This window comes from Excalfactoria chinensis, chromosome 10 (genome assembly GCF_039878825.1).
Source record: "Excalfactoria chinensis isolate bCotChi1 chromosome 10, bCotChi1.hap2, whole genome shotgun sequence".
NCBI classification, from domain to species: Eukaryota; Metazoa; Chordata; class Aves; order Galliformes; family Phasianidae; genus Excalfactoria; species Excalfactoria chinensis.
The window spans coordinates 5,922,718-5,942,464 of NC_092834.1; the positions used below are offsets into that span (position 1 = coordinate 5,922,718).

Consider the following 19,747-nt stretch of genomic DNA (forward strand, 5'->3'; position numbering starts at 1 on the left):
TAGCCTAATAAATTCCTATGTTCAGGATGGACGTTAATGATGAAAAATCTTCATCTCCAAAAATGAATAGGTTCAATATATCATCATATATACACAAGAGAGAAAATCCTCACAACCACCTGTTGAGGCAGTGGAAGGATTTAGCTATTATTGATTGCTCCGTGTGACTCATGCTTGTGGGTAGGGACGCGACAGTGCAGATGGGAGTTAAAGTCAAACTGCCGTCAGTGCAATTTATGCCAGGAGAGTTGAATTCAGGCTACTTCTGCTCCTGTATTACGTATGATTCTTCTGTAAAATATGGAAAGGTTATGAAAACAGTTTGAAAAATGCATGCCTGGGCAGCCATTTGTCAGAGCTCAAGCTCGGTTAGAGGCAAGATGGCTCCAGGTCTTGGGCAGCATTGAGAGCTGCATGGCAGGAGGGAAGCATTGCCTGCAGGTTGCTGCAGCAAGGGGTTTTCCTGCAGCCCGGCATCATGCAGAGTTCTCCCTTGGCTCATGGACAGAGTTGATTTCTTCTAGTAGAGTAATCCTGTCTGCCAAGTGAAGGCAAAACTGCTGATCCTTCTGCACAGAACCCACAGATCTGTCCCTTCTCAGAGCAGTTTTGACACCAACCTGACAAATCGCCAGCTGCTCTGCTACAGATGGTTGGGGTGCTGCTGACTCTCTCTGCTGGAAGGTGCCAAGGCTTTCCTGCCCTTCCTGGCTCTTTTCTTACTCAGACATTCTGTCTCATTTTTTCTTAACGCACTTGATATAATCTGTAGGAACTTTCCAGCCCCATTGGCTCATGCTGTTGGTCTATTTGTCCCTGAGCTCTGTGATGCTGACAGGCACTATCTAATAGACTTCAAAGGATGAGAAAAGCATCCATGCTTTACTTCCAGCACAAGGCTATATGAAGTGGGGGATGGAGAATCCAAAGCAGCCCCTGAGCTGATCAACACAGAGAAGGGGAAGATCAGAGGATATTTAATTAGATTCCTACTATGGAGCTTATTAGCAGTCATAAAATCACCAGGGTTTGTATCACATAGCAATGGGAATGGCAGATCTCAGAGATACACATCACACATCACACAGATAAATGTGATTATTCCTTTGGCTTGATCTAAACTGGAAGAATATCACACTGCTTTCAGCAACTGAAGATCTATCCCTGATGCATAATTTGTCCTTTCTACAATAAAGGCAAGAGGAAGAAATCACATAGGCACAATTGGGTTCAGGACATTTCAATCCTAGAGTAAATTCAGTATGAGAAAAAAGAGGGGAGCGCCATAGGAAAATCCACACCCTATTGAAAGAAATACAGCCTTATCTTCATTTTCTGCATTCCTTCTGAGAATACAGCCCTGCAGACACTTCTTTCTTCCACTTGACTCTAAGGATGCCCAGCAAACAAGGAGCCTGTTGGAAACCAGTGGGATAAGTTTGGCCATTACAAAATGAGTCTGAGCTATTTTGTCCACCTTGCTTGTCTGTTTCTTTTATTCAGACAGACAAATCTGGGAGAAAGGGCTAGAAGATTGTCCAGTTTTCTATGGGGGAAAAAAAAAAAAAGTAAAAAAAAAAGAACCTTTTTCTTCATATCAGTCAATATTTTGTTCAAAATTTATCAGATTCTCCCCAGAGGTTCAGAATATTGCAGTTAGTTCAGTCTTTTTCAATGGAAGATGGACAAAAGGGAACAGTTGCTTCTCAAACATTTCCAGTTTGTCCAGAATTGATCTTTTTCTTTTGTGAATAAGATGTTTGGATGAAAATTGTCTGTGCAGAGAGAGGGAGCATGTTCTCCAAGGATGGGAAGCTTCTCTTTGACATGAATGCATCAGGCAACACTGGATGGTACAAATGATCTGTCTTTCCTACCCAGCTGCACAGTGAGCAAGGGGAGAGAACATGAACAAAAAATGCTACTTCATCCAGTGTGAGCTCAAGAACAAGGAGAATGTGAACTGGTCAGGAAATAAGGAATTGGCAATAAGAAGCAAACTTCAAAGTCATCAATGAGTCAAAAAACCTCAAGTCGACTTCTCAAGCACAGCAAACCAAGGGACCAAGCTGGAGTGCTGGGTTCCAGCTGATCTGTCCCCATTTGCACCAAATGAGAAATCAACTTGGCTGTGTTTTGGGACATTTAGAGCAGATGTGAAAGCCTGAAATTCAGCCTGAGTCCGAAGGTCAGAAAAAGTTTCCTGACTGCAATATTTGTGGGGCTGAAGGGCAGGATGTGCAGGATGTGAGGAGCAGTTGCTTTCTTCATCAGCACAATGGCAGGTTGGTCTGGCAGGCTCTGAAAGAGCATCCAAATGCCACCCAGCATTAAGAGGGATAAGGCCAGGCTGCCAGGGGAGGTAAATCCAGGGAGTTTCATCTGTTTGTGCGTTTTGCTTGAGTCATTGTTGCTTTTGCAGCTCAGGAGCCCTTCACTGCAGGGAGAACAGAGTGCGGCAAGCCTCGGGGAGAGCTGAGGTTCATGAAATATAGATACAAAGCAGGCAGGCTCCTAGAACTGGGTAAATGCATGCACGATAATTGGCTCTATCTTTGAGCAAGAAACGTTTTGCATTAAAGGACACAGAAAAGGCTCGTTCAGTAAACTCTGATATGCACGTTTGACTCAGCAACTGCTGGAGAAAAAAGAAAGAAAATCCTTCCTTCGTGCTCTGTAACTGAACAAGCAACTCTGTTTTACCTCTTCTACCCCTTTTCACTCCCTCTTTCTCCCTTCACCCACCCAGCATACTGATATATCCAACATCCTTCAGAAAAAGCATGTGATGAAAGTGGTCACAGTGAGACCCTGATCCAACCTCTTTACAGCCTTCAGAACACCACCAAAGCAAACATCTGTTTACCTGGAGCAGGCAAGGAACAAACGGTGCTGATGCACAGATCCTGGCATGGAGACAAGCCCATGGCTAAATGGTCACTATTGCTCTGGACATTTGTGTACAGCTCTTTTCCAGCTGCAGGGACATGAACATTCATTGGGATGTTCCAAATTGGCCTGAGTGGTCACTCCTGAGAGAGTACTGAAGGTTTTGTGGGTCCTTTGCATCATGAGAGATGTCTGTCTTTATGTGCCTTCACCACATGTTAGTGGTCAGAGTGAGCCTCTACTTCTGCAGTGACATTGCTTGTTTCCAGGCACCCCTCAGGAGCCTTACTCTGATCTCTCTTGCTCGGAGCAAGCAAGGTTCCCCTCCTCGATGAGTCTCACAGTGGAAGCAGATGTGGCATCTCCTCCTCAAATGCTTGTTTTGAAATAGATCTTGAAACTGATGTTCATTAATGACGGCAAAATTCATCCCAAGCCATCCCAGCTCCAAGCAGTATTCATGCTCAAATTAGTAATGTCTTTTTCCAAGCATCCTAAATTGGGCCACTAATTAACTCAGCAGCCAGAGGCAAGCAGGGAAGCAGCTCCATACTGCTCTACACCCCATGGGCAGGCACCCACCAGCTGGCAGGGTGAGAAGCTCCTCATTCTGTGCTGCTGGCTTGCTGGAATTGGAGAGAGCATCAGAAGAGGAACTGCTCTGATCCTGAGCAAGGTTGACACACAGGGGGATCAAGAACCCAGTGAAACACCTGTCAAGAGCTGAACTGTCACCTGGGGAGCTTTACTGTGACTTTTTGGGGTTGATGGGGCTTGAATGACTTCCCACTTGAGGGAAAACCTGTGTAGGACTGGTGTAGGAGGCAGTGTTTTGTTTCCTGTGTGTCACACACTTGTCTGCTGAGCTGTGTGGTCTCAAGTGTTGTCAGCCCGCCAAAATCACAGCATTGTTTCATAGCAGGTATGAGAAAAATAAGCAACAGTTAATTAAATAACTTCCTTAGGAATGGAGAAATTCCTATCAGCTCCTGCATTTGACAGCACACTGTTTGGAAATAGAAAATCTGGATGGTTTTTTAATTGAATATTCCAGCTGGAATATTTCTGAGCACAAAGACAATTTTTCGTGTTACAATTGGGAAAGAAGAGTCGAAGCTGAACAGCTACCCTCAGATACTCAGAAAGAACACAAAAGGTGCCAAAATCGTGTTAAATAACTTTGTCCATTGACCGCACATCCCACTCTAATAACACCAATCTGGATTTTTAATTAGGTCTCAGATATGTTATGGATCAGAATCTCAGGGCTGTGCATGAATCCAGATGTAACTGCTGACAATTCATCCATCAGCCCTGTTATAGGCTCTTCTAATCAAGTGCAGTTACCGATGATCACATAACGCCATTAAAAACCACTTAAGGCCAGCACAAGCTGAACTGTTTAATGCGATTTTTGAAATCAAGTTTCAGAATTACTTTCAATTAGTTCTAAAGAATAATGGAAACGTGTCCTGAGCAGCAGATTCTGCTGCAGACATGCCACCTTAACCTGAACAGGAAAGATAAAGGTGGCCTATCTTTCTTCCCTTACCACTTAAAAAATGAGCTAATACGTTCTTTGCTGGATTTTGCAAACCTTAAAATAAATACTGCTCAGTGTCACTTAGGCTGCAAGAAAGCTTAGCTCGTATGACTTCTCACAGGCATTTTTACTGAGCTCCTTACCATAGAATGCTACAGTCAAATTATAGTAGTGCTTAGATGAGTTGTGGCAGACTTGACTGAATGTACAGGTTTGGTTCCTTGTTTTCTTCTCAGAGCCCAGGAGACTCCTGGCCATGCACAGCTGAGAGCTGGAAAATGCCCATGGCATCCCCTCTCCCCTGAGCTGTCCCACAGCTCAGAGTAGAAAGAGGGTGAGTCAAAGCCACATTCTAACACCTTTATGCTGAAAACCACAAAGCTATTTTTGGCCTGCGTACGGTCAGCCCTACTTAAGCACAGACTAATTGCGCCAGCACTAACTTGTCCTCATGTTAACTTCATTTCCATCCAGACAGAAGCTTTCAAGCAACAACAAGAAATTCCTTTCAATATTTAATCAGCAGCATGGCCTGAAGCAGCAGATACCAGCCCTGGCTGCATCCCTCTACCTTTGCAAGAAAGGCAAACAGGAGCCCCTGCCACAGTGTCTCTTTGGGGCACCTTATATTTCATTCCTCTCTTTCAGCTTCTCCGCTGCCTTCCAGGTGTAAATCTTGCTTTATTTCCTGCTGATGGATTGGAAATTGCTATGCTCAGCAGCCTGGACTCATGAGTCGGCAGGGCTCGAGCTCTCGCCCACTTCTCTCTGTGTAAATCTTGTCTAGGGGCAAGATTTTGCAGAACTTGCAGTAGGCAGAGGGGCAAATGCAGGATTTTCCTAATCCATTATTATTTCCTATGAGACCACTGGGGTCCTGCACCCTTCCCAAGCTGCTGTGCCCCTTGCAGTCTCCTGGAATGCCCCACAAGTCCCTGACGTATCAGTGCAGGGCTGGGGATGCCCATGCTGCCTGGCACCTGCTGGCACTGCAGCACAAAATCATCTCTGCTGATTTATGGTGTTTGAGCTCCTTACAGCAAAGATCATCTCCTGCTAGCATAATAAAAGAGATCCTAATAGCCAACCCTCGCTATCCTTATCTATGAGAAAAAGAAAAAAGTGCCCAAAGCAGATGTAATTAATGATAAATAATAAATGCAAGATGAAGCCTCTGTCACCAGCCCTATGGGTGTTTCCTCTGTCTGCCACAGGGACAAGAGACACATCCCATGTAGAGGCTCTTCCCTGCTGCCTGGTGGTTGTGGCTCACATTGTGTTTTTCCCAGGGTTGAAATTTCCTGCAGTGATTCTGCTCACCCTGTTGCTGTTTACAGATCCTTAGGGATCATCTTCATGCTGTGACTGGGAAACTCTCCATGTTGCAAGGGGTGCTGAGTGGTAACTCTGGGACTGCTTTGTCCTGAGGACATCTACCCTTCTTGCTCACTGTCAGCTCAGAAGGACATGAAACCAAGGAGACAGCAGCTATGCTGGCACCATGGAGGGAAACAGAGCCTGAACAAACACATCCATCACCCAGCTGAGAGTGGATGAACTTCAGCTTCCTCCAAACACACCTCTCACAAGATCTGCTGTGAATCACAGCAAAACATCCAGTCTAACTGAAACACTGAATCACAGAACCAGCTGTCACACAGCCCTGCAGCATCTCCTGCAGGAGCTCATCCAGCATCAGGCCTGCTCTCCAGGTCTCACTCTTCTACAGAACATCCACGTCCTCAAAGCAAGAGACAGAGGAAGGCATTTCTTGAATGGACGGATTTAAGCAGCAGACACAGGACATTTATGGCCTGTAAGTCATGTCAGCCATAGGAGTTCTTGTTATTTGGGGATGGCATTTTAGGCTATGGGACAAGATTGCCTCACCTTTGAGAGGGCAGGTAGGGGCATCTTGGACCTAGATCTGGCTTCAGTTGGCTTGATCTGGTGTCCTCTGGTTCTTGGATGAGAAGAGACAGTATGTAGCTCTACTCAGTGCCTCCATGTCTCTCACAGCTTTGTAGATCTATCTTATCCCTCCATATCTACAGCCATGTCCCCAGGTCTATAACACCAAGAGCAGAAAATAACTCTGAAAGCCAGGAACCCCTTTGCTTCACTGAGGCAAATCCAAATACTCTAAAGTACTTTCACATTTCATCCGCCTCCAAAGTAAAGCCTTGACTTCTTCCTTCTCTCTGGGATTAAGGCATCCCAGAACAAGCACAAGAGACCTGTGTCACCTTAGACATGGGGGAGTCTTTAAGTCTGATCATAACCATCTACTAGAACAGTGCTAGGAAAAAACTATTGTTTTCAAGTGGCCTGAACTTCCAGGCTCCTTTACCCAAGCTCAGCTCTCTTCTATGAGGCTTCTACACCCTCTGTTGACCCAACCCTTCTTTCTAATTCATCCCAGACCATAAGGTCACCTTGCTCCCCAGCTTTCTTCTGCCACCAAACACCAGAATGCATCTACTGGCATAAACGTGATCACAAAGTCGTGACTGCACAGGAAGAACAAACACGCTGAGCAGATGGGCTGTGTGGGTGGAAGCCCTCATTTAAAACACAAATAACTGGCAATAACTTAGCAGATGTGGTAAGAAAAATCTGGACAGACAAGCACGAGGTGACTGGATTCCAATTCCACTCAAGTAGTGCAGAATTCTCCCTGGCAAAGAAAGGTTTCATCTTCCATCTCCTTGATTACCTTGTCCAGAAGAGATAATTACATTGATGTTAGGTATCTTCACAAGAATGATGTAGGATATTCTTCATTTAGGATCCCATGTGACACCCTGCCCTTACAAGGTAGGTTTTGCACTAGAGAAATCTAGCTTCTACAGCCCAAAAGTCCTTGAGAAAAGACTGGAATTCAAGCAGAAGTCCCCAGCCAAAGACTTCAGTGTCTCTCCTTCTTTCCCCCAACAACAAATCAGCATCCCTCAGGAAATACCTTTGAGATGTTAAAGAAATCTATACATCTGGCATACTGCAATATTAATGTGGCCCTGGAATCTCATTTTGGCAGATGTACCAACGTTACCACAGATGAGTATGAGGATTTTCTCCTTATAATTGTTACAGAGCCATTAATCACGCAAGGGAAATTAACCCTGCCAGGCAGCACTGCAGCAGAGATCAGGAAAGCAGAGTCACTGCTGGCCAAGGGCTCAGGCTGAACGTGGGAGAAATGTCAGGTGCACAGACACACAACAGATAGCAGAGAGACTCTGTGATCCTCAGTAAAGGGAAACAAAACCTGCCTTATTCAAGATTTCCCTACATATGCAATCATCAAGCTCTCCAAAGACAACACGTTTGGCAGCTCCTGCACTCTCTCCTTACACAAGGCAGGGATTCAGTCATGCAAAGCTCACTCCTCGTTTCTGTACGCACTTCACCCACTGCTCACAAGGCACAGATCTTGCACAGAAGATGTCACCCTGAAGCCCACGAGAAACAACCATCAAAGCCAAGACCTGCTGCTTAGAAGAGGAAGAGCCTGTAGGTATAATGTAACTGGTGCTTGAAACTCCAAGGCTGCTCTCGATTGAGCACAAGAAGCACAGTCCTCACCCCAAGTGTCACAGTAGCTGCCATCAAGGAGAACAACACATGTGAATTTATTGCAGGTGGAGGTTTCTGTATGAACACTTTATGGTAGGAACATGTTTATAACCAAATCACCCCTGCAATTTTCACCAGGAGCGTTGTTTTTTCTTGTCTTTAAACTTGTAAATAAACCAAGAAATAATTTACACTGCTATCAAGAAGCCAAAGGACTCCAAAAGCCTCCTCTCACTGAATAACCTTAGGAATTGCTGGATCAAAGCACCAGCATTTGGATGGAACACAGGTCTGTCCAGAAGGTCATAGCTGTGTGCTGTCAGCAAAATAGCCAAAGCTTCATCACCCTGTTAATTTTCCTTTATTTTTCTCTTTTTTTTTTTTTTCCCCTCTTCTTTTTTTCTTCTCAGCAGAGGAACATTATGTACAGAGCTCTGTGGATTCGATACCATCAGGTTGCTAAGGCTGCTCTTAGGTTTTTTATTCCCTGATCTTCTTTAGGCAAGGTCCCTAAATTCATCCCCGGTGTCAGAGCTCTGCTATTAGGTGCAAAAAGCCCGTTGTGGAAGTCGTGAGAGTTAAACTGGCTCATAGATCTCTCCTTCAGGATATCAGATAGCAGCATAGTCCAGCCAGACCCTTCCTTCCAAGCATCTTTCTCTATGCTCCCTATATATCAGCTATTCTCAGTGCCTAAGGGGCTGGTTTCAAGGAACCACATGGACTCTGCAATGGAGAAAGTTTACCAGCTAGAAAATCTGACAGGCTTTATGCATCAACTTAGGGGCAAGAATTCACGAATGACCTTCCAAAGCTCCTGCAAAGGACAGAAAAGCAGCATTTGGATATTGGCTCATCCAGGATTATTACCCCATGGAGAGCACTGCTGGTGTCAGCCCATCAGCTCACAGTGTGCCCCCAACCAAGCTGGAAATAGCACAGAAATGAAGATTCCAAGCAGGCAATGAAATGGTACAGGAGTTAAAACTGCTACAACTGCCTGGGCACATGCATTGTCTGATCTGCTCAGCTCCCAGCCTCTCACTAATAGTCATTAAATTGCTTTGATGGGCACTGACCCCTGGAAAAGCTTCAGTACAAACACAACTGCCTTCACTGTTGATTTTATTTTTTCTTTTCTGTTGTTTTTTCACCTCCCCTCCCTTTGTTGTTTTTTTTTACCCCATTGAATCTTACTACTTTTAAATCCCGACCGATTGTCCAGAAAGGGACCAAAAAGAAAAGCATCTCTTACCAGAACTGTGAAATATCTCACTGCAGCCATTCACCAGCCATTTCCCCTCTTTCCAGCCTGCAGAGCTGCTCCTGAAAGGGTCCCCCCTTTCTGCCGGAGATTAGAAGTAAATGCTCTGCAAGCCAAGCCGATCATCCCACTGCGCCCGCATCCAGGTACCGGAGAACAAGCAGTGGAAAAGTCCATCAGGCAATAGCAAACACAGGCGCATGCACGCACACCCCAGGCACAAAGCAATAGGAGCAGGGGGAGGCTGGAGGCAGAGCAGATGGGAGGGGGTGGCTCAGGGGAACCAGGCAGCGGGAGATGCTAACGTGACAGATGTGTTGACTTTAAGTTAAACAGGAAATTGAGGATGCTTGACGCAGGGAGGAAAGGCACTAGCTCACGTTAAAGGCAAAGGTTTCCCATGGTCTTCCCCCCTTTTTTTGCTCTTTCTCTCTTTTCTATCCAGGCTTTTCCTGGTGATTTCTAGTTCTTACCTCATGCACTGTCAAAGGTATTTCCCTTCTGAAATGGGAGGTGAGAGCACAGTCATTTGTTCCCTGTTCAAATGAAGCTGCTCTGGAGTTATTTAAATGACAGCCTCTAGATGCTGAGAATGCTGAACATTAAAATGAGGCTTCCCATTTGCCTCGGTTCTGGGAAGAAGAAAATACAATTGGGTCTAATCCCTGATTTGGGTCATGTAGGATGAATGGAGGGAATGGAGTTAACTGATTTAAATGCAGGAAAGGAAGGCAGACCATACCAATGTTGAGATAGATTCCACCTTCCAAAGGCTGACGAAAAGCAATGGCCCCATGACAAGTCCAGACTCAGATCATCGCTTGTACCACCTACCTCAGCCTCCCAGACCAGGAGAAACAGCAGCAGATCCCCGTTTTGTTTTTGGTGCCATTCCGACTGCTGCCCTCCTCACACGCTACTCCTCCTACACACTGTCCCTGAGCTGTATTATTGGCCTCCCTTCAATGTTTTAATGGGGTACTGACAGTGATTCATTCGCACTGCAAACAGATGAACCTGAACTTGTCCCCAGAACCACATTTCCAGAGCCAGCCAGAGAAGGTAGGTTGGAAGCATCTCAGATGCGTTGGCTGCAACCCAAAAAGCATTCATTTTTCTGATTAACAAAGACAGAGCTTGGAAATGTCTGGTGAGGCTCTTCCACTTCTGGAAAGTGCAGCTTTGGATCTCCTGTCCTTCCTCCTACCTTCTGTCACACTCCCTCATCTCTGCCATTATTTATAAAGCTCAGTGTTCTTAATTGGGACTCCACCATGTCCCCTTTATTACCAAGCCTCACTCATGTGTTACTCTGTGTTTGGGCCCCCAGTGACCTCCAGGAGAGCTCAGCAGGGCTGCCAGCAGCCATGAGTCATCAGCAACCTGCCTGCACCCCCAGCCCTGTCCCTTTCCATCAGGGGAGGCCCAGGGGGTTTAACGCAGTCTAATCCTCAGAATGGATAATTCGAGGAAAGAGGATTAGCCCTTCTGTGCAGATCCCACACCCAAATATAGAGCAGCCTTCCCTTTGCCTTGCAGCTCCTGTGCTCTGCCCCGTCTCACCCCAGGGGTTAGTTGTTGAGGTCCTGGCTATGCTGTTTACCATGTATATGGTCCAAAACTACACAGCATGGCATCAATGCCTCAAGAGGAAAGAAGGGTAGAGCTAATCTTAGATAATCCCACAGCAGGATGCTGCAACCAGCAGAGCTGCCCCAAGGATGGATATCTGCTGGAGAGCTGCAGAGGAGGAAAAGCACTAGATGTTGTGGTGCCTTCCCCATTGCCCCCACAGAAGGAGGAATGAAGTGGGGAGCTTCAGCCATTCTCCTCCTCCCATCTGCTGCAGACATGAAGTGAGGTCTGGCACAGCCACCACAGGCTGCCTTATCCTCCAGTGTCTTTATTTGACTGTCAAAGCCCTAATGGGACTTTTAGTCACTGTAACATTAATGCATCGATTAGCATGGGAGTAATTCCATAATCTTCTCAGACAAGAACAATTTCATGAGTTTCAGCTCATGACGTGAAAAATTAATTTGCCAGGCTGACAATGCAGAAAGAAGACCTTGGAGGTTGGTTCCAGCTTCCACAGCAAGACTGTTCCTCACCCTGGGATTTGGTCATCGGGCCAGGAGTGGGAGAAGAAGAAGCTGGGGCTGGCACTGAGGCAGGTTTACAGAGATCATCTTCACAGGCGAGGCTGCTTGGCTGGTGCTCAAGTAGCACCCAGCTGTGTCTGGCAGAGGGATACATGAAAGCTGGACTTACACCTCCAACTCAGCTCCCTCAAGAAACAGCAATCAGGTAACAGAGATTTTCACTGATTGATGTCCCAGAATATGAGTGGATGCAAACCATACTGATGCTCCAAGGGGTGAGATGACCAGGTGAGATGACCAGGGAAGCTGTCTATCGATGGATGCTTTCTACTTGGCTTTGATGCTCTTGTATGGTTCCCCCAGTGCTCCCATTACACCTTTGCAAAAACATATCAGGAAAACCAAAGGTGACTCCATTTGATACAAGTGGGCTTGGCTCTCCAGCAGGGCCCTGCAGGGAGGAGGTACTGGGAGAAGCCCACCAGGACCTCATGGGTGCCCTTCCCTCTTTCTGTTGCAGGGTCAGACCTCTGGCTCAGCACTGCGCCCTAAGAAGACACAGAGTCTTTACTGTGCATTCAGCATCTGGCTACATAAGGCAAAGCATTAACCCTTTTCCTCTCTCTTCTCCCAAAGGATAATGCTGGGGAACCGGAACAGACATGAGGCAGCAGTTTTCAGGATGTGCTGCACTCGCTGTAATTTCTGCCTGTGGCAGGAAAGCCCTTTAAGCCTTGGTGCTGTGCTTAAAAGTGCCTGATCTCAACACAGCACAGGTTTCCCTGAGCACTGCAATCCTCCTCACCCATACAGTACAATCATTGGGTTTTTACTCTATTTTTCCTGAGAGGTGATCGATGATAACTAAACTTACTTATGAATCCAGTTCCTACCCATGATTTTTAATGGGATTTCAGTGGGTTTGGTTATATTATTGCAGCTAGATACACGAGTAACATTCCCCTTAAACAACAATTGTTCTGTAAGAGAAAAAAAAACAACAGTCCCTACAGCTCTGTAGGTCTGGATGTGCCATAGGGAAGGAACAGGTGCATGCACACATGCACAGGAACTTCCCACTTGAGAACCCACATCCCATGACAGCCCTGCTCAGAGTACAAGCCCTGCCAGCTCCCCATGCTTCATTCTCTGTGTACCTTCATCCTTCCTAACACAGCTGACAAACGGCAGGTTTCAGTTTTAGCTGTCTTTAAGATCTCCCAGAAGGATGGGAAGGATAAAAACAAGAGGACGACCCGTAGGTGTGCTGGCAGCTGGGTGGGCAGCAGTGTGTGTGGGGTCGGTGCATGCAGGGTGCTGCACACCTGCACCCAGCCCAGGGTGCAACATTCACACAGGCACAGAGACAGACACGGCAGCCCACCCCAACCTGGATGTGCACTGTGAACAGCTCTTTACAAATCGCTTCAACCCAAGTTAAGAAGATAAAGGGCAGCAGCTCTTAGTGAGCACAGAGCTGGGCAGCGTGACGGGGCAAGATGGAATTGCTGCTTCCCCCTCCATCTCCCTGCACTAACGGTGCCCCCCAATGATTCCCGTGGATTCAGCACAGCTCAGACATCAACCACCTCCTCGAGCATCCTCATTTTCAGCAGCACCTTCTGTGTTATCTTTAGAGAGAGCTTTTCCCTGCCTCTTGCACTGCCTCTCCAGCACTCAGCATCAAGCCCCCAGGAGCTGCTGGCTTTTTGGCAGCATATTCTCACTCCTTTCCAGCCTCCTCCCCCCCCACCCCCCCACCCTGAGCACTGAGAAGGAACACTTTGCTCTTACCTTGGGTACCCCAAGTTGCAGCCAATCCTGTTTGCTGCGCGGTGCAGCGGGAGGCTCCGTGCCAGCATCTCCTCTAGCGGTGATGCAGCCCTGCTGGGTGCTGCATGTCAATGATGCAGCCAAAGGGGGGATCCCGGGATCTGGGGAACCCAGGGCAGAGAGAGAAGCGGGGGGGCTGCCTACCCTACCTCCCTGCACTGCCCACCCCAGCCCCGCTGCAGAGCAAGAAGAGAGAGAACAGAGGGATGGGGAGAGAGCGAGATGCTGCTCGACAGGCACGGAGGAAGAAAGGAGAAGCTTGTGTAATTTCATCACGTTAATCAAATCCAGCCCCTTGCCTTACGTTACAGCTCTCCAGCAGAGTTCTGCATTACATGGGTATTTAAAAATACATATATTTGTTATTATTGCTATTGCTGCCATGCAGGCGTGCTTCTGGCTGGAAGTAGAAGGGAATCCCAGCATGACGGGGTATCATTCTGGCACCCTCCCTCTCTCTCTCCACTTTTATTCACTCCACCGCTGCATGCAAGACCCCGACCCTGGAATGAGCAGGGGGTGAGGCTATGGAAGATGATGCTCTGTGTGCCACATTTCAGGGACAGCCCCATTGCAGGATAAACCTGTTCTGCTCTCAGCCCCCTCGTGTTTGTAATTGAGAGCCCATTGCTGGAACACCAACAGCAGAAAAAATCTCAGTGCCCATGCAGTTTTGTGCTCACAAAACACTATGTGTGGAACTTATTCTGCTACAAACTTTCTATGATTTAAAGAGATAATCAGGTAATGCAAAGAGGCATTTTACTGAGGAATGAAGCACACCGAGCTTGGCTGCACTGCAGAGCTGTTCTCCAGGTAGACAACTCTGCACTGGCTCCATCTATGTGGGCTTCAGTCCTAGAAGCTTAGAACTCAGGCTGAGCTGATACCCCAGCATTTCCCCACTGATTTTGTACCATTTGCTCACTCCAATGCAGTTATAATCCCAGCTTGCTTAGGTCATGATGGGGACTGCTCAACAGCCTGCTTCCAGGCACCAGACTGCAGTGTGGCATATTCTGCATGGGCCCACTGAATTAATAATAATAAGAAAGCATTGCCAGTGCTGCAGGGGATGGGGGCACACCCTGCAACATCTCTGTGTATAGAAGTGCCCCAAATAGTCCAGATAACGGAGAATAAAAACTTTCTCTGGTAGATTTTGACTGTAAGTCCAGCCACTCCTCCCAGCTCTGTCAGCAGGAGTCAGCCATAAAGCCATAGCTTTACCTGTGCCTCAGTTTCCCCACCCATATGAGACAAGGAGTCATCACTTGGATGCTCCCAAGGTCTCTTTGTCCTGTATTTTGCAGCCCGTTCACCCACCTCAGTTCACCTGGTGTGAATCTCCAACTCAGATGCGTTTGTAATTGTTAACAGCATTCTAACCTGGGCCTGAAAATCCTCTCTTCTATCACACTGTTTGCTGGTGCAACTCCTGTGCTGGTGGCATCGCTTCCACACGAGAACTTCAGTAGATGATTAATGTGGTTATTTTCACACCCACTCATTTAAAAAATTGAACTAAAATCTGAGGCTCAGCTTTATTCTCCCTCGCGCGACACATTAGTTTAATTGCATTTTGCATTTGGTGCAGTGCACTGATTGCTTTGATGTGGGAGCACTTCAGAAGTCAAATTATTATCATCTCTCCTGGATGCTGTAGGCCAAATATCAAGGCTATGGCAAAACTAAAAAGCAAGGCAATCTATCACAGTGCCGCTGAGAATCGCTTTGCATACATGTCACTCTTCCTGCCAGACCTTCAGCTCATTAATTCTTCAAATGTTTCAAACCACAGCAGTTCTATTTTATGTCAAACACACTGAACCTCATGTGGGTCATGCTCCTTCCATGACTACATTTCACCAGAGGGAACTTTAGGGTAGCCCCAGAGGTGCTCTTTGAAGCCCATTGCAGCCACAGTGGAGGAAGGTTGCTCTGCCTCATGCTGCTTTGCACTTGCAGGTGACATCACAGGAGAGGGAGGAACACAGTAGCATGGCCAAAACAGCACCCTGCTGGCTCTGCTGGGCTGTTCATAACTCCTAGCAGAGCTCCTGCATCCACATCTGCATTACTTACATCTGCATTACCTTCTGTTTTCTATGCAGGATAGATCTAGCTAGAGTAAACTTGTATTAAACACCACTGCAGGACCAATAGGAAAGGGGATGATAAACCGGAGAGATGATTCTTATCACTGTAACCATCAGTGCTTGTAATTACCTCTGCACCTCTGTGCCTCCCTCCATTAACCGCAGCTGTGCTGTGAAGCCACGTAAAATCAGAGTGCCACTCTTCAGCAGCTTCTCAAATGCTACTGGGAAGGCTTACAGGGGAAACTAAAGCAAAGCCAGAAGGCCATCTTCTTGTTGGATAGGGCGCACTGCTGAGAGCTGCTCAGACAACAGAACAACACTCGTGACACCTGAAGAATGAGTCTTGCTGCACAGCAGGACCTGTGCTGACAGCATCAGACCCACTGAATAGCACTGTCACGTGTGAGGCTCTGCTCTGCTGCATCCTTATCAGGATCACCTTAAACATCACCCCTGTTTTCTTACTTTGGCTAATGGTTCTGTTAGTTGAGATTTAAAACCCCGAATAAAACTGCATGAACCATTGAAAAGCGGTTCAAACTGCTTTTTCTTCCTCTGTTTTTGTATCTTTCGAGGAAGGATGCATTATCAGGTCAGCAATGACTTTGCAGAGCACTAAGGTGCTAGGCAGAGCTTGTTTATATGGCAAGGATGAATGGTTCCCTATGTGTTAATAGCACAACCGGTGACAAAACCTTGGCATTAATATTTAACAGCCTTTGTTATGTTCATGCCTGACTGTTATCCAGAGAGGGCTGAGTCAGGAGATTGGAAGCTGCTGGGAATTAAATTAACCATTATTGGTGGGAATTCACAGAGTAGAAAGTGGAAAATGGAAGAGATGCTGTTGTGCTGTATGGCAGCCCAGTGGTTGAGAGACTGTGCTTTTATGGGCTGCGTGTAATATTAAGAAAGGAATTATTACAATGGTGCACTTTGGCTCTTATCAACACTTTAACATTACAGCCTGCTCTGCACGTGTTTGTAGGTATTAATTTGGAGAGAAATGAGGGAGAAAATGTGACAGCCTAAAACCTGCATGCATCCCCTGCAAATCCATGGCTATCCATGGAGAGCAGGGCAGAAAACAGACAGAGCATGCTAGAAGAAGCAGTGATAGACACACATTCTCTCTGTTACATTAAACAAACATTAACCCCAAACCCACTCTCTCTCTCTGTCCCCATTACCATGGAGCTGCTGGTCACAGGCAGTTCCATCCCGCTCCCCCCACACCTGCAGCTGCAGGGCTGTTAATCACTTTTAATTGCCCATAACACTACACTCCAAGGCCTGCCCTTGTTTCCACCCAGCAGCACGCTTTTCATCTGGGTGACTTTCAGGAGCACTCCGTTTTATGTGGGCAGCTAAAGGTGTAAGAGAATGTGCTATATTATATTACAAAGACATTTTATATGGAGCTGCAATACTAGAAAGGGAGAGACAAAGAGGGAGGGGGGGAAGGTTGTGTTTCATATTTTTCTTTCTTTTTTTTTTTCCCCCCTTTCTGAAGGTACTTTCTGCTGAATGTCCCGGAGGGAAGCAGAGGGGCCTCCCTTGGTGAAAGGTGGAGTAAAAACGTGGTAGAAGCAGCAGGGATGGAGCGAGGGCAGCTGCACCGAGCGCCGCGGGCCAGCAGGGGGCAGCAGCAGCGCGGCCCAGCGGGCTTAGAGCGCCTGCTGGCTGCAACATGGCGGAGGGGGTCTGGCTGATCCCAAGCACCCATAGCAGCTAGCTAGCTATTGCTGTATATTAACAAGCGTAATGAGGAGCCATCCATATTCCTGCCTGCCACCTGGTTGTCCCTCGGGCAGCCGCTCAGATATTTGCTCTTAAAAGAAACCCCACAGCTGCTCGTTTCCCAACCCCTGTTCTTCCCTCCGGAGCCAGCTGGATGCCAGTTGCGTGTGCACATGTGCCTTGCAATGAGAGTTTCATTAGCTGAGATGAGATAGACTCCTCCCTTTCAGCCAGCCCCCCGGGGTAGGTTGCAAAGGAAACCCACAAACTTTTGGTTTTGCTTTTTTATTGGAGCTAATGAAGAGAACAGTTTGCAAGTTCTGTGACTCATGTTTATATCCTCTCTAGCTACAAGTGGAAATGCGGTGTCAGACAGCCTGACAGGTCAGCGTGTGACCACAAACAGCACTGCCAAGACACATGGGGTTTGATCCTCACAGTAGGGATGGGCACACAGGTTTGCTCGGTGTTGATAAAGATGCTTTTGTCTTGTCCAGCTGGAAGCAAGAAAGCTGAAACGATGTCAGAGATGGGGCTCAACACTGTTTGGAGCTTCTGGGGCATCTGTTGGTTTGCTGCCCTCAGTGCAAGATCTGGGCATGGTCACCTGTACATGTCCTCAAGGAGACCAAGTAGATGCTCACTATCATGTACATGGCTCTTCTAAACATAGCTGTGGAGCGCCAACATAAAACAACAACAAAGCTTTCATGCTTACTGGGAAGCACACTGCTTGCACTGCTAAGTGATATGCAGAAGACTAATACAGTAGCAGCCTCTGTCCATGTCCTTCCCTTTGTAGGATATGTGATAACCTCAGTGCTGTATCAAACACATCAGTAAGCCTGTGTATTTTTAGAGACCTACCCTTTCACCATGGGATATATGGCATACTGAGAAGTGCTGCACCAGGAAGGAGCTCCTCTCCTGGTGGAGCACTGCTTCTCCATCTTCACACAGGTAAGCTCATCCTGCTCTTTCTTCCATGAGGTGAGTTTTCTTCATTACAGTTCCAAAAGACATTCCAGGAACACAATTTTCATGTACATGCATGCAACTGAGCCAGGGAGGGATCCAAGCCTCCTTTGTCCTTGCCAGACATGAAAACAGCCAGATATCCCTAACGTTTTGGAGACTGAATGGTGGAAATGGGTGCTGTGGCATTGCCAGGGCAATGCAGATTCAACTCCTGACCTCATTTTGCAGCCTCACCTCTACCCATTTTCTCTAACAGACTGGGAAGCAGACCATGTGCAAAACTCACCCCACTCCCTTAATCACCTCCCTTCACCATATGTGTGCATCTGCCCAGATGCTTGCTGCCTAGACATTTTACTCCCAACTTGCACTGTTTCCCAGTGCTGCAAACAATCAGCTGCTGTATTCCTCTGCAAGCATAACACTTCTGTGCACAAAACAGGGGAGGGCAAAGGACAGGATCTCCATTCACGCTGCTTGAAATCACTGCCTTGCAATGTGCTGGCAGTCTTTGCAATGTGTTGTGTCTACATGTAAAGCTTCTTCCTGAGTTCTTTTCTTCCCATGTTTTGGATGCCCAAAAGTGACATAGAAGAGCTGGAAAAACCAACCAACCCTGGCCAAATGGTGAACGTTTTCTTTGTTTTACTTTTTTTAAGAAGAAAAAGAAAAAGAGAGTTCTGACCCTCAAACTCCCTTTGTGAGAGCCTGATGTTCATTTGTCTCAACTCATCAGGTCATGAATAGATCTCTGGTGCCTTCTGGTAACCTCTCAGGTCAGGATACAGGCACAGAGCTAGCTGACGTGGCAGTGATGGGGGCTCATTGCACACCTCTGTACTGGCCTGCAGACTCCAGCATGATCCCTTCAGCAGCACAAATAAACCCAACTTGTTCTCACCCTGCATCTCAGCACTGTTTACCTTAGGGATTGCTGGGCCCCTGGATCTGGAGATGCACGCTCTCCTTGGAACTCCTGCCATGCAAACAGCTGAGATACTTCCACGTCGCCTATACCCAACTCTCATCAGGAGGAAGTATCTCATCACCATCTCTAGCAGGCATGTGGTGCCAGCCAGCTAGCAGCCTCATCCACTTATAGTCCAGCCTCATCTCTGCTTTGTTTGCTTCTTTTCATGGCAACAGACAAGCTGTGGAGCTTTTCGCCCACACACTTTACCTGATAACAGCCTCGAACCAGCATCTGTTTGCCTAGAGGCACAACTCCTTGCTACTAGTCAGGACCTATTTCTTAGGAATTGTTGATAAATGATGTCACTTTGGAATGAGCTCCATCAGCCGTGTCTGAACTACCTCACCTGCCACTCCAAAACTTGCTGCTGCCTGTGTCCAGTTGTGCACGGGAACGACAACAGACATCAAGGCAGCTCCGTCTAGTGCAGCAGAAGGATGTGCTCAGCTCCTTCCTGAGCATTTAGATCCACAGAGCTTGAAGAGCTGAAGTTGTGCTCCCCATCCCACACGGTACAGTGTTTGACTTAAAAACATGGGTGTTTCACAGCTTTGCGTGGAGCTATTTTGATTTCCAATTTGGAGCTGGCTCTTGGCAGAACACTTAGAGCATCCTTTTAGCCTTTGTCTTCTTAGGCTGGTGGTCAGATATGAAAGGGTACCAAGAAGTAGCTCAAACACAACCTTTGGCTCAGTAGGCTTGAAGGTCAAGGCTGCCTGACCCTGACAGTGGAATGCTTACCCATGG

General features: G+C 47.0%; 1 protein-coding gene and 1 long non-coding RNA gene across 4 annotated transcripts in view; one reads left to right on the forward strand and one right to left on the reverse strand.

Annotated features, from left to right (window-relative positions):
• Positions 1-13,472, reverse strand: part of SV2B (synaptic vesicle glycoprotein 2B) — a 47,007-nt gene extending 33,535 nt beyond the window's left edge. Inside the window, exons 1-2 of one of the 3 annotated variants that reach the window (XM_072345267.1) lie at positions 13,169-13,468; positions 9,264-9,402 (exon numbers count right to left, since the gene is read on the reverse strand). The gene's annotated coding sequence lies outside the window, so the exon portion shown is untranslated. Of the gene's footprint in view, positions 1-9,263; positions 9,499-13,168 lie in introns of those variants that run through there. The other 2 variants (XM_072345268.1, XM_072345266.1) reach the window with 2 other exon arrangements.
• Positions 13,473-16,661: 3,189 nt separating this feature from the next.
• LOC140256558 (uncharacterized) lies at positions 16,662-17,472 on the forward strand. Its single transcript, XR_011904808.1, has 3 exons — positions 16,662-16,682; positions 16,823-16,876; positions 17,398-17,472. It is a non-coding gene; the product is annotated as an uncharacterized lncRNA (long non-coding RNA).
• Positions 17,473-19,747: the final 2,275 nt, after the last annotated feature.